Source organism: Zalophus californianus, chromosome 11 (assembly GCF_009762305.2).
Source record: "Zalophus californianus isolate mZalCal1 chromosome 11, mZalCal1.pri.v2, whole genome shotgun sequence".
NCBI lineage: Eukaryota > Metazoa > Chordata > Mammalia > Carnivora > Otariidae > Zalophus > Zalophus californianus.
The window spans coordinates 61,891,281-61,906,543 of record NC_045605.1 but is presented as its reverse complement, the minus strand read 5'-3'; the positions used below and the strand labels follow the sequence as shown (position 1 = coordinate 61,906,543).

The following is a 15,263-nucleotide window of genomic DNA, read 5'->3' as shown; positions in this document are numbered from 1 at the left end:
AGCATAATACTCTAGCTCCATCCATGTTGTTGCAAATGGCAAGATTTCATTCTTTTTTATGGCTGAGTAATATTCCCTTATATATTACTCAACCATAAAAAAGAATATATATATATATCACATCCTCTTTATCCATTCATCAATTGAAGGATGCTTGGGTTGCTTCTGTATCTTGACTATTGTAAATAATGCTGCCATAAACATAGCGTTGCATGTATCCCCTTGAATTAGTTCTTGTATTCTTTGGGTAAAGAGCCAGTAGTGTGATTGCTGGATCATAAGGTAGCTCTATTTTCAACTGTTTGAGGAACCTCCATACTGTTTCCCAGAGTGGCTGCACCAGTTTGCATTCCCACCAACAGTGCACTAGTTCCTTTTTCTCCACATCCTCACCAACACTTGCTGTTTCTTGTATTGTTGATATTAGCCATTCTGACAGATGAGATGTGATATCTCATTGTAGTTTTAATTTGTATTTCCCTGATGATGAGTGATGAGCATTTTTCATGTGTCTGTTGGTCGTCTTTATGTCTTCTTTGGAAAAATGTCTGTTCATGTGTTCTGCCCATTTTTTAAATTGGATTAATTGTTTTTTGGATGTTGACTTTTATAAGTTCTTTATGTAATTTGGATACTAACCCTTTATTTTATTTATTTTATTTTTTAATTTAATTTAATTTTATTATGTTATGTTAGTCACCATACATCATTAGTTTTTGATGTAGTGTTCCATGATTCATTGTTTGTGTATAACACCCCATGCTCCACGCAGTATGTGCCCTCCTTAATACCCATCACCAGGCTAACCCATCCCCTCACCGCCCTCCCCTCTAAAACCCTCAGTTTGTTTCTCAAAGTCCATAGTCTCTCATGGTTCGTCTCCCCCCGCTTCATTTTTCCCTTCCTTCTCCTCATGTCCTCCATGTTATTCCTTATGTTCCACAAATAAGTGAAACCATATGATAATTGACTTTCTCTGCTTGACTTATCTCACTTAGCATAATCTCCTCCAGTCCCATCCATGTTGATGCAAAAGTTGGGTATTCATCCTTTCTGATGGCTGAGTAATATTCCACTGTATATATGGACCACATCTTCTTTATCCATTCATCTGTTGAAGGGCATCTTAGCTCTTTCCACGGTTTGGCTATTGCGGACGTTGCTGCTATGAACATTGGGGTGCATATGGCCCTTCTTTTCACTACATCTGTGTCTTTGGGGTGAATACCCAGGAGTGCAATTGCTGGGTCATAGGGTAGCTCTTTTTTTAATTTTTTGAGGCAGCTCCACACTGTTTTCCAAAGTGGCTGTACCAACTTGCATTCCCATCAACAGTGTAAGAGGGTTCCCTTTTCTCCACAACCTCTCCAACATTTGTTGTTTCATTATTTTATTTTTATTTTATTTTATTTATTTATTTGACAGAGAGAGACACAGCAAGAGAGGGAACACAAGCAGTGGGAGTGGGAGAGGGAGAAGCAGGCTCCCTGTGGAGCAGGGAGCCTGATGCGGGGCTTGATCCCAGGACCCCAAGATCATGACCTGAGCCGAAGGCAGATGCTTAATGACTGAGCCACCAGGCGCCCCAATACTAATCCTTTATTGAAGATGTCATTTGCAAATCCATTTTGAATGTATTTTTGTGTTTGGTATTAGAAAGTGGTCCAGTTTCATTCTTGTGCGTCTTGCTGTCCAGTTTTCCCAACACCATTTGGTGAAGAGACTGTCTTTTTCCCATTGGATATTCTTTCTGCTTTGTTGCAGATTAATTGACCATATAATTTTGAGTTTGTTTATGGATTTTCCATTCTGCTCTATTGACCTATGTGTCTATTTTTGTGTTAGTACCATACTGTCTTGATCACTATGGCTTTGTAATAGAACTTGGAGGTCTAGAATTGTGATCCCTCCAGCTTTGTTTTTCTTTTTCAAGGTTGCTTTGGGTGTTTGGGGTCTTGTGGTTTCATACAAATTTTGGGATTGTTTATTCTTTTTCTGTAAAAAATGCTGTTGGTATTTTGATAGAGATTACATTAAGTGTATAGACTACTTTGGGTAATACAGACATTTCAACAATATTTGTTCTTCCAATCCATGATAATAGAATGTCTTTCCATTTCTTTGTGTCCTTTTCAATTTCTTTCATCAATGTTTTATAGTTTTCAAAGTATAGGTCTTCCACCTCTTTGGTTAGATTTATTCCTAGATGTCTTATTATTTTGGGTGCAATTGTAAATGGTATTGTTTTCTTAATTTCTCTTTCTGCTGCTTCATTATTGGTGTATAGAAATGCAACAGATTTCTGTACATTGATTTTGTATCCTACGAGTTTACAGAATTCATTTATCAGCTCTAGCAGTTTTTTGGTTGTGTCTTTCATTTTTGTTGTTGTTGTTGTTGCTGTTCTTTCAGGTTTTCTGTATATGGTATCATGTTATCTGCAAATAGTGAAAGTTTTACTACTTCCTTACCAATTTGGATGCTTTTTATTTCTTTATGTTGTCTGATTGCTCTAGCTTGGACTTTCTAGTACTATGTTGGATAAAAGTGGTGAGAGTGGACATCCTTGTTTTGTTCCTGACTTTAGGGGAAAAAGCTCTCAATTTTTTCCCATTAAGGATGATGTTAGCTATGGGTTTCTCATAGATGGCCTTTATTATATTTAGGTACGTTCCCTCTAAACCTCCTTTGTTGAGGGTTTTTATCATGAATGGATGTTGGACTTTGTCAAATGCTTTTTCTGCATCTAGTGAAATGATCAAATAGTTCTTACCCTTTATCTTATTGATGTGATATATTACATTGATTGATTTGTGAGAATTGAACCACACTTGCAACTTAGGAATAAATCACTTGATTGTGGTCAATGATTTTTTTTTAATGCATTGTTGAATTTGGTTTGCTAGTATTTTCTTGAGGATTTTTTGCATCTATGTTCGTCAGGGATATTGACCTATATAGTTCTCTTTTTCAGTGGAGTCTTTATCTGGTTTTGGTATCAGGGTAATACTGGCCTCATAGAATGAATTTGGAAGCTTTCCTTCCTTTTCAATTTTTTTGGAATAGTTTGAGAAGAATAGGTATTAACTCTTCTTTAAATGTTTTGTAGAATTCACCTGTGAAGCCATCTGGACCTGGACTTTTGTTTGTGGGGAGTTTTTTGATTACTGACTCAATTTCTTTACTGGTTATCAGTCTGTTCAAATTTTCTGTTTCTTCCTGTTTCAGTTTTGGTAGTCCATATGTTTCTAGAAATTTCTCCATTTCTTCTAGGTTGTCCAATTTGCTGGCAAATAGAAAATTTGCTGAGTTTTCATAATATTCTTTTATAATTGTTTGTATTTCTGTGGTGTTGGTTATTTCTTCTTTCTCATTGTGATTTTATATATTTTACTCCTTTCCTTTTTTTTTTCCTTGGTAAGTCTGGCTAGAAGTTTATCAATTGTATTGATTTTTTTTTCAAAGAATTATTTCCTGGTTTCATTGATCTGTTCTATTATTTATTTATTTTAGTTTCTATATTATTTCTTTTTTTAAAAAAAAGATTTATTTACTTTAGAGAGAGCAAGGGAGAGACAGAGCAAGCAGTGGGAGGGGCAGAGTGACAACGAGAGACGGGGAGAGAGAGAGAGAGAGAGAGAGAATCCTGAAGCCGACTCCCCACGGAGCACAGAGCCCAGTGCAGGGTTGATCCCAGGAGCCTGAGATCATGACCTGAGCTGAAACCAGGAGCCGGCTGCTCAACTGACTGAGCCACCCAGGAACCCCTCTGTATCATTTATTTCTCTTCTATCCCTTATTATTTCCTTCCTTTAGCTGGTTTTAGGTTTTGTTTGTTATTTTTCTAGTTCCTCTTGGTGAAAGGTTAGGTTGTTGGAGATTTTTCTTGTTTCTTGAAGTAGGCATGTATTGCTATAAACTTCCCTCTTAGAAGCACTTTTGCTGCATCCCAGAGGTTTTGGATCATTGTGTTTTCATTTTCATTTGTTTCCATGTACCTTTTAATTTCTTCTTTAATTTCCTGGTTGACCCATTCATTGTTTAGTAGCATGTTATTTAACCTCCATGTATTTGTGGACTTTCTAGATTTTTTCTTGTGGTTGACTTCTAGTTTCATAGCATTATGGTCAGAAAATATGCATGGTAGGATTTCGTTCTTCTTGAATTTGTAGAGGTTTGTTTTGTGTAACATGTGATTTATTTTGGAGAATGTTCCATGAACACTTGAGAAGAATGTGTATTCTGCTGTTTTAAGATGGAATGTTCTGAATGTATCTGTTAAATCAAACTGCAATGCATGCATGACAAAGCTTCAGCTAACTAACACAGGGGAGGGAACAGTGCCCACCACAGTTTAATCCACAGAAGACCAAAGTGTCCCAGCTGTCATATCCCCATCTCACAGTGTCACCGCATGGAAGCTTCTTAGGGGTGTGTGTGACCTTGGGCTTTCTATAGCCAAGAAGTCCCTGAGAGTAATAGCCGGAGGATGTCTGCTCTCCTACTAGCTGACAGAAAGTCCTTCATTGAAGAGGGATCTGTGCAGTCCGTCTGTGTACCTACCTCACTTCACACTCTTCAATCAAATGGGAAATTTTTAGTATTTCTCTTTCTTGAACCTGGTTTCTCAAATACATTGCTTAAACTCTCACCTTTAGCATTCAGAGATGTTTTTCTTTCTTTATGAATATTTTTTTATGTTCACATGGGTAACTTCTAGTCTTTGGCTTCTCACCTAAGTATCACTTCTAAGAAGTCTTCCCTGATTTTCCAAGTCTTTTTAAGATCCCATTCCTGTGTACTACCATAATGCCCAAAACTTCCCCTTTTATCAATCTTTGGATAGCATTACAGTTGCCATTGTGTGTCTCTTCTCTCCATTACTTTACTCTGTGAGAGCAGGGCCTGTGCCTATTTTATCCATTATTTTATTCCTCATATCTCTCAGGGTAGCTAGCTGATAATAGATGTTCAACAAATGTTATATTGAATCTTTTTTCTCTCTGCTGCTAAAATACCATACTCTCTGTACTCCATTATGTATATTAATAAATAGTAAAAATATCAGTATCAAATCCAGCTACATTAATCAACTCTTATTAATTCAACTTCAGTACCACATATTTTCAGTGTCCCGAATTTTCTTTTTGTGTCCTATGTTTAATGCTTGTATTTCCCCGTGTTCTTTCCTCAAGCGATCTCTTCGTAGTCTACATTATTTTCTTGGGTGATATCCACTACTGAGGTTTTGCCAATGGACATCAACCCAAAACTATTATTTACAACTTTGTTAGAGGTGCATTTATATATTAATTTTTTTCACTTTCTTTCTCTTATCGAAGGTTGGCCTTATGCATTTGTTCCTTGAAGGGCCAAAATTGTTCATGAAGCTGGAAATCAGATACTAAAACTTGTACATATGTAAGTGTTAAGGTTATTTAGAAAAACAAATTCAGGTGGATGGTGAAGATTAAGAAGAACATGACACAAATTCTAAAAGAGGAAGGATCAGGCCATTAGAAAAGCTAAGAGCACATAGCAGAGAAGGGGAGTTTAATAATGTCTTGAAGAAATTTTAAAAATAAGGTACTATGACTGATAGTGACTTTTTGTAAAAGATCTTATTCTTTTACCTTTTATATGAGTACTATGGGAATATATTCTGTTCCAAGATTTATGATATTGAGCGATGGGGCTCACATTCTCCAGGTCAGATTATAAAGAAAACTTCTAATCCATACAGATTAAAGGGTAGCTCCTTATCCATATCACTCAGACTCAGTAGGTATAATGAAAATTTGACAATAAACTGGCTAAGATTTGATGGCCATGTGTCTTGATCCATGCCTTCATTAGCACAAGAGCTATAGGCAATAGAAAACAGGGACTTTTTCTTATGAAATAGTAATGGGCAGATTTATGAGACCCCAGTGTCTGCCCGTGAGCAAAATATTCATGAATCTGATACTATCTAATGAGATTGTTGCAAGGCATTTTATTCACAGTTTCAAAAAGCCCTACTGATATCTGAAGCTACCATTTGCTGCTTGGTGACTGGATTCACATCAAAGTTTATCAAAGAAAAACATCACCTGAACTTTACTGGGAGTAACCATTCCAAATCTACTTACTACAGTCCTTCAGTCAAATGTTCAGACTTCAGACTGGTGCCATTTTTATTACTTTTGGAAGACATGAGCCTCACCTACTTAGCAAACTCCTATATATGATTTATGTCCCTTTCTCAGACACAGGTGTTGATGATGTACTTTTTTATTTTTTTAAAGATTTTATTTATTTGTCAGAGAGAGAGAGAGAGAGAGAGAGAGAACACAAGCAGGGAGAGCAGCAGGCAGAGGGAGAAGCAGGCTCCCTAATGAGGAAGGAGCCCGGTGCAGGACTCAATCCCAGGACCCTGGGATCATGATCTGAGCCAAAGGCAGACGCTTAACCAAATGAGCCACCCAGGCATCCCCACTGACATATTTTTTACTTGTCAGACTGTTGGTCCAGTCTGGAGGCAATTTCTGAAGACCTAAATCTACATGGATCAAATTGACAATTCTGAACCTTATCTAAAATCTGTTGTTGTTTGGCTACTTGAAGGAAATGATCAATAAAATAGATTATTTTTCAATGAAAAACTTTCATTTCTTTTCGGTAAATATTTAGGCATAGAGTTGCTGGGTTCTGTGGTAAGTATACATTTAATTTTATTAAAACACATTTGCCAAATTGTTTTCCAAGCGGTTGTAGCACTCTCCATTCTCAACTGCAATAAGTGAGAGTCCCAGTCGTTCTCCATGCTCTTTAGCACTTATTTTTAATTTTAGCCATTCTATTATGTCTATCATTGTAGGTCATTATGGTTTTAATTAGCATTTCTTTGATGACTAATGACATTGAACACCTTTTTACACGCTTTTGGTTTGTTGGCCATTTATAAATCTTCCTTTGAGAAGTATCTGTTCAAATATTTTTACTGTTTTTAATTGGGTTGTTTGCCTTACTGCTTTGTAAAAGTTCTTTGTATAATCTGGATTCAAGTCCTTTTCAGATATATGCAATGCAAATACTTTCAGTCTGCGGCTTGCCTTTTCATTTCTTTCTTTCTTTTTTTAGTATTTGTTTACTTAAGAGAGGGAGAGAGAGAGAGAGCACGTGTACAAGTGGGAGGGGCAGAGGGAGCGGGAGAGAGAATCTGAAGCAGACGCTGAGCTGCTCGATCTCATGACCCTGAGCCAAAACCAAGAGTCAGCCACCCAACTGACTGCACCTCCCAGGCGCCCTGCCTTTTCATTTCTTAATAGTGTCTTCCAAGTAGCAGATTTTTAAATTTTGGCAAACTCAAATTTATCACTTTTAATTTTATAGCTTTTTGTGTCCTATTGAAACGATCTTTGCCTAACATAAAGTTGCAAAGATTTTACCCTATTTATTTTTTCTGGAAAATTTATAGTTTTAGCTTCTACATTAGGTCTAAGATTGTTGGAGGTCATTGAGAGGACATGACTTCTGGTTGACCTGGAAGCTTGACCCAGGTAATCAGAGGCTCCTTACCCCACCCCATTTTTGGAATGTATGTTCTGCCCACCCTTCCCAGAGCCAGAGCAGTTATCAAGGATGCAAATACATGAATATAGCATTTCTTTCCATTAAGTTAAATCTTCTCTTGTTTCTCTCAGTAGTGTTTCAGGGACTCAGAAGTATTTTATCAAATTTATCCCTGAGTGTTTGATATATTTTGATACCTTCATACATTATAACTTTATGAATTTAATTTTACAGTTTTTTCCTAGCTAGTTAGTGGAAATGCAGAAAATCAATTTTGTATTGACTTTGTATCTTGTGACCCTGCTAAATTTACCTATTAGTACAGATCTTAGACTTTCCTACATAGTCATATTGTCTGCAAGTGATAACCATTTTATGACTTTCCAATCCATAAGATTTTAGTTTTTGGTATTATTTCAAGGGTTAGGGCCTCTAGTACAAGGGTGAAGAGAAGTGGTAAGAGTGGGTAACCTTGATAATCCTGATTTTAAGGAGAAAGCCCTCAACTTTTTACTATTATGTTTGATGTTAAAGGTTTACACTGATACTTTTTATCATGTTTGGGAAGTTTCCTATTATTTCCAGTATGCTGAGCATTTTTTCTATTATTATCACAAAAGAATGTTGGTTTTTGTCTAATGATTTTACTTTTGTCTCCAATAGATGGTATGTATGCTTTTCATTATTTTGTTAATGTGATGAGAATTTATTTTGAATTACAATTTATCTTGCATTCTTGGGAAAGCCCAACCTATTCATGATATAATATTCTTTTTATATGTTGTTGGATCACATTTGCTAATCATTTGTTAAGGATTTTTATATCTGTGTTCATGAGGGATTTTGCGTTGGATTTTCCTATCTTGCACTGTCTATATGATTTTGTCATAAAATGGGTTGGGAAGTGGTCCCTCTTCCCTTGTTTTCTAAAAGTTTGCATTGCTATTTCTATTGTAAGGATTGTCATTGTTTCTTTCTTAAAAGTTTGATAGAATTTGCCAGTAAAGACTTGATCCAATTTCCTCCATTTTACCCCATTGCCACTGCTTTCTTCCAGATTTTCATCAATTCTTACCCACTCTAATATCACATCATCTTCTTATGCCCAGAACGCTGTGAAAGAAATCTATTTAAGCATGAATCATTCTGTGCCACTGCCCTCTTATTAACATGTAGGGCTGTGGGTTAGAGCACTCAAGACTTGCCACAGTCTGGATCCAACCTTCCTCTCAAACCTCATCCCTCTGCACTGTTCCCTCAATATTGATCTCTTAGCTGTTTATCCAAAATTCCATACTTTATGAGTTTGGAGTCCCTTTAGGTCTAGTGAGTCATTCTGGAATATTCTATTCCACCCTTCAACTTTCCTCTTTAATGTTGCCTTATTTGTGAAGCCTTCCCTGATCCCCACAGGTATAGTTAGATGCTCTCCAAGGTGTTCCCATCTCTCCATGGTGTGGCCACAAATCCTTGTGTATTCCTTTGCTTTGACTTTGGTGGTGCTTCGCCTTAGTTTGATGTGTATCTTCCACTTGACCATGTTTAAAATCTCTGAATTTCTTTCCACAAACTTAAGGGGAACTCAGGAAATATACTTTTTTTTGATACAAATTTTTGATCCCAGTCCTCTTGACTATTTTTGGAGCTTTAGTGAATTCCATTCTCTTGATATTTTACACAATTTCTGACTTTAGGCAAAGGTTCAGGGTTTCAGTCAAGCAGTCCATAGTCACACTAATCTAGAGTTCTAGTTCTGAGACTTTTCTTTATTTTCTGGGCCTGAGTTACTGTGTCTGTTACCAGTGCCTCTTAGACTGGACTTTGTGTTGCTCTTGCTACTTGTTCTGCCTACTACTTCCTCCTCCACTGGGGCTCTGGGCCAGTATTTTCTGCCTCATAATACCTCTTTGCAGTTTCAGAGACATCATAGCATCTTCTGCTTTAAGCTCACTGTTACCCAACTTGACTTCTGTGTTAGGAAACTGAGTGTTTCATATTAGGATTCCTAATCTTGGCTCTACCTGAAATGACACCTGCTATGTCTTCTTCTTCCCTCTGGAACTGGTTTGGTCCCCTTAGAGCATGGCTCTCAGAAATGGATGACCTGATTTGGGTACTGACCCTTACCAATAAACCTTGTGCTGTTCCCTTCCCATATGTGTTGCCCTTTGTCTTTCTGATAAGGGACCATCATTCTGAAGACACAGGTCTTACTGAGTCCTGAACTATAAATTTGCATGGGTTTGTTCTGTTTTTTTTCTTTGGCTTTATAAAACAAATAATTTTTCCCCCACAGGGACTTTCTTCCTGGACTTGAAGAATCCATGAAAAATCTTGCATGTCACCACAAGTGTTCTCTTGTGTAAGCTGTACACACTCAATTTTTTTGAATCCTTCTTAATCCATCAAATCCCTCTCAATCCAGATCCTTCATAATCTTGAATATCCTCCCATAGATTAACCTGGCACCATTTTCAGGAGTGATTTTGATGGCTGAGATGAGAATCAAATGTAGAGAGATTGGTTAAGAAGGGACAGAGTTGTAGGTAATCTCACTTAAGGTGAGATAATATATGGATGGTAGTACCTACAAGACTTGGCCTACCATTTTGAGTTCAGGTATTTGACATTATCTTCACTCTTATTCCCTGGGCAGGTTATCCTTTCTCATAAAGTCTTCTACTTATTAATCCATTCTTCCTCTCATGGTTCCACCTATATCATGGGGGGGGGCATTTAGGTAATGTTGTATGTTGGTCCTGGTGCTGGCCCTCCCCATCCCTGCCTTCTTCCTCACTCACTCTAGATCAGATCATGCTTGGGTCATCAAATCAGGTAGTCCCCACTCCCTATGGCAGTTAGCTTTACCTTGTTTCTGGATGCAAGGCCTCTCTGGAGTATGCTATTCAAAATATTCTCTGCTGGGGCTGTTCCCTGGGGTCCCAGTAAGAAGAAGAGACCTTGTTAAACCTTTGTCTGAAGAAGAGGCAGAAGTACGAATTGGTGTCTGGGTGGTGGGAGCTTCATTTTGGATCCCTATAGGCAATGCCTGAAAAGGAGCCCATTAAATACCCTGTTCTTGGAACTTGACTGGTGGCTTAACTTCTTCTCATCCTTTTGTAGGTTAAACAGTGCAGCTCTTTGGTGAGTAGTGGCCAAGGGTAGGCCCAAGGAAGAGAGATACACACAGGCTTCATCCACAAATTAACTTTCACCAACCTTCCCAGATCTGGATAATCTGATAGACTGTCTGGGGTGGAAATGCATGATCTTGATATCACTGGGAAAAATTGGAAATACCACCAATGTCGATGATGTGTAGATCATCAAAAGTCTATTTGGACCTTTTGTGTTATATGGACACAGGCAAGGGAAGGACCAGGTGTGTGAGAATTACTTACTCCCAAGCAGGCAAACATCTTTCTAGTCCTGGTTCAATAGCAAGCTATTTTTAAGTCTGTTCCTCTTTGAAACCCACAGAGTGAGTCATAGGGAAACATTTATGGAGACACCTCAATTTGTGTCCTAGATTCTTCTGGATCTAGGACCCCCTACCTCCCTTAATCTTCTTCCCTGATGGAAGTAAAGGAGCTGAGCTTACTGGGTCATACTTTTCCTTGAGGCACAAGGTTATAATGAGGGACATTTGCTGGGTCCTGAGAGGCATTAGAGGTAATTATTTCTTAAACTGTTCTGAAGATACTGTCATGTTCCACAAGGCTGGCTGAGGCTTAAGGATGGGCAGCTTTGAGGATAATGTGAAGCAGATGCTCAGGTGGTCAGAGCCATATTTCTTGACACCATTCAACCCCTCCTCCCCCACCAGCAACGGACACAGCAGTGTTCCCTGGGGGTGCTGAGGGGTTAGGAAGGAAGAGGGAAACAATACTGGAGATAATATGGTATTTTTGACTATGTGCCTTTGGGTTAGTAACCTCTTCCTGGCTACATAATAGCCATCCATTGGATGAATATGTTTTTTACAGATCACCACAAATCTGAACTTTGTGTCTACCTCTCTCTGTACACCACTACCTTGAAGGAGAGGGAGATACAGGATTGAGATACTGGGGAGAGAAACAAGATACACATTTGTGAAATGATTGGAGAATAATTGCAGGAAGAACCTAATCAATTTTGGCATCATCAGGGACCGTTTATTCTGTAACTTGGCAGTCAAGTGAAGTTTGGAGGAGTGTGACATCTCCAAACTAAGGAAGTTTCCAGATGTTAGGGTTTTTGGCAGTTTCAGTTAAAGGTTAGTGATATAAGACTAAAGGACCATGTGAGGTCAGTGCTGATTAAATCCAGTCCAGAATTTAGAACTTGGGAATGTGAGCATGATGGGAAGGATTTTTATTTAACATTAGTTTCTGGGCATCCACTTAAATCTGGTTATGTCATATTGCTCCAGGTCATAGATTTATTAGCATATTCAATTCTGCAAACTGGTTTCTGAACTTCTTGCCCAGTGCATTTCCCATGGGACCAACCTGACTTGCCTCTTCTGTGTTTGAAGATCTTGCAGAAATATTAACTAAACTGAAAATTATTTTTGACTGTTTATGGCGACCTATGGGGGAAGAGTGATGGTGACAGTGTTGTTAGTGGGACCATATATCTGGAGCTCCCAATCTCCACATGCACTGAATTTAAACTGCCTCCTTTCTTTGCAGTAACCCTTCACTCTTCTAAGTGAGATGATCACCATGATTCTTTCCAATAATTCTCATAACTTCCCACATACTTTCTTCTTGGCTGGTATACCAGGACTGACTGCTGCCCACATTTGGATCTCACTTCCCTTTTGCTTCATGTTCTTCCTGGCAGTGACTGGAAATTGTGTTCTGCTTTTTCTTATCTGGACCGAGCGCAGGCTTTACCAGCCCATGTTTTTCTTTCTTGCCATGCTCTCCTTTGTTGACCTGGTTCTCTCCCTCTCCACTCTGCCTAAGATGCTGGCCATCTTCTGGTTTGGTGCTACAGCTATCAGCTCCCACTCCTGTCTTTCCCAGATGTTCTTCATCCATGCATTCTCTGCTATGGAGTCAGGAGTGCTGGTGATCACGGCCATGGACCATTTTGTGGCCATCTGTAACCCACTACATTATGCAACCATTCTTACCCCGGTTGTTGTTGCCAAGACTGGAGGCCTGGTGGTGCTGCGAGGTGTGGGGTTGACCATCTCCTTTCCAAGCTTGGCCCATTGGCTGCCTTACTGTGGCTCTCACATAATTGCCTATACCTACTGTGAGCATATGGCGGCAGTAAAGTTGGCCTGTGGGGCCACCACTGTGGATAACCTCTATGCCTTTGCTGTAGCAATCTTTCTTGGTGTGGGCAATGTAGGCTTTATTGTTTATTCCTAGGGACAGATTGTGAGGACTGTGATTCATTTTTCTTCACCTGAGGCACATGCTAAAGCAGACAGCACATGTGTGGCTCATGTCTGTGTCATCCTCTTCTTCTATGGACCAGGCTTTCTTTCTGTGGTCATGCAGCGCTTTGGCCTACCCACAGCCTCTGCTGCTAAGGTCATCCTTGCCAATCTCTACTTGCTCTTTCCCCCGGCACTAGACCCCATTGTCTATGGAGTCAAGACCAAGCAGATCTGGGAGCAGCTGTTTAAAGTGTTAAGGTCCAAGCAGATTGATCCCACCTGAGTATAGTTCTCATCAGCTGGATCTCAGGGCAAAGGTGGTCCTCCCCTGTGGGGTGGGAACGCCACAGCCCAGGTCCTTTACCTGGTAGGGACAGCCAAGAGAAATCAAATGAAGTTTTCTTGCGTGTTTGGAAGTTGGGAAATCTCTTCTGAGGTCTATATAGTGTTTAGGTATTGGGATGGAAAACAGAAGTGCTGGGGTATTTCAAGCAAGTAATTTTTTGAATACATCTTTCTTCTAAGAGTTTATGATTTACTTGTGTTGACCAGATAAATGCATCAGGGAATTAAGAAACAATGAGGACATCTGTGGACCTGGAACAAGTGACTTAGAAGATCAGGTAAAGATGAATTGGGTGCCTATTTGTACATATGAGAACATGGGCCACTTCCCACCATCATGACACTGACACATAGGCAGTCTGTGGGAGCTGATAGGCCTTCTCTATCAGTAAAACTTTGGCATCATAGAAATAAGGGTGGCAAACTATGGAAGTTCTTTAGAGTTTCAGGTTCATGAGAGAAATTCTTTAAAATACTCATGTTCCATCTGATTCTAGCAGTGCTTTAGTCTACATGCTTTCATCCTGTTTTTGAGATGGATGACCTTCTCTGACTCTATTATGTATTTTTAACCTCTGAGAGTAATGATAATTTTTCTTTCATTTCTTCACTTTTAGTCTCAAGTGCAGAGCCTTGAGTTAAAGTTTATTGCACACAATAATTATTGTTCTAAATATTGTTTATTTTGTCTTCATTTGTAATTCTTTTGGCCATTCTCTTCCAGTTCCTACTATTGGCACTCCCTTTTTAATGTGTTTCTTATATGTTCTTAAGTATTTACATATCCTTGCAATGTATGTAGTGTTGACTGAGTGCTTTGTATTCCTCATATACATAAGTATCCTTCTCTAGTTCCTCAAGTCCATGCTTCCTCCACACATGGGTAGTTTGGGATCTTCCTAATGGGAATGCACCTCCCTGTCTTTATCCAAGCTATTCCTACTCATGCTCTCTTTCTCTAAAATAAATAAATAAATCTTTAAAAACTGTATATATATATATATATATATATATATATATATATATATATGATTGGTTGAATGATCTCTGTCCCCCATCTCTACGAAATGATAAATTGCATTGTATCCTTAGCATAGTACCTGGCACATGATAGGCACTCAATAAATGTTTACTTAATAAATACATTTTTTTTTAATTTTAATGGACTGTATCATTGCTAGCATATTTCCTCATCAGTCACATTGACTTATGCGTAGTTTGGATTAAATGAATACATAAATCTCAAATTGTGATAAAGGCACTCAATAACTTTTTATTGAAGAAATGAAATAAGTTGTCACAGAACTAACATTGCAGTAATAATCACTATTAACACTACTGTCTTTGCTGCTATCATTGTGATGAACCATACCTCAACTTTCAAATGTAATTCATTTTTTTAAATTATTATGTTATGTTAATCACCATACATTACATCATTAGTTTTTGATGTAGTGTTCCATGATTCATTGTTTGCGCATAACACCCAGTGCTCCATGCACAGCATGCCCTCTTTAATACCCATCACCAGGCTAACCCATCCCCCCACCCCCTCCCCTCTAGAACCCTCAGTTTGTTTCTCAGAGTCCATAGTCTCTCTTGGTTCGTCTCCCATTCCGATATCCCCCTCTTCATTCTTCCCCTCTTGCTTGCTGCTGCTGCTTTTTTTTTTTTAACATAGAATGTATTACTTGTTTCAGAGGTATAGGTCTGTGATTCAACAGTCTTGCACAATTCACAGTGCTCACCATAGCACAAAGCCTCCCCAATGTCTGTCACCTAGCCACCCCATCCCTCCCCACCCCCCACCACTCCAGCAACCCTCAGTTTGTTTCCTAAGATTAAGAATTCCTCATATCAGTGAGGTCATATGATACATGATTTTCTCTGATTGACTTATTTCACTCAGCATAATACCCTCCAGTTCCATCCACATCGTTGCAAATGGCAAGATTTCATTCCCTTTGATAGCTGCATAATATTC

The 15,263-nt window shown here is 38.6% G+C and overlaps 1 pseudogene; it reads left to right on the top strand.

Moving 5' to 3' along the window:
* The first annotated feature begins 12,263 nt into the window (after positions 1-12,263).
* LOC113913872 lies at positions 12,264-13,217 on the top strand (annotated as a pseudogene).
* The last annotated feature ends 2,046 nt before the right edge of the window (positions 13,218-15,263 follow it).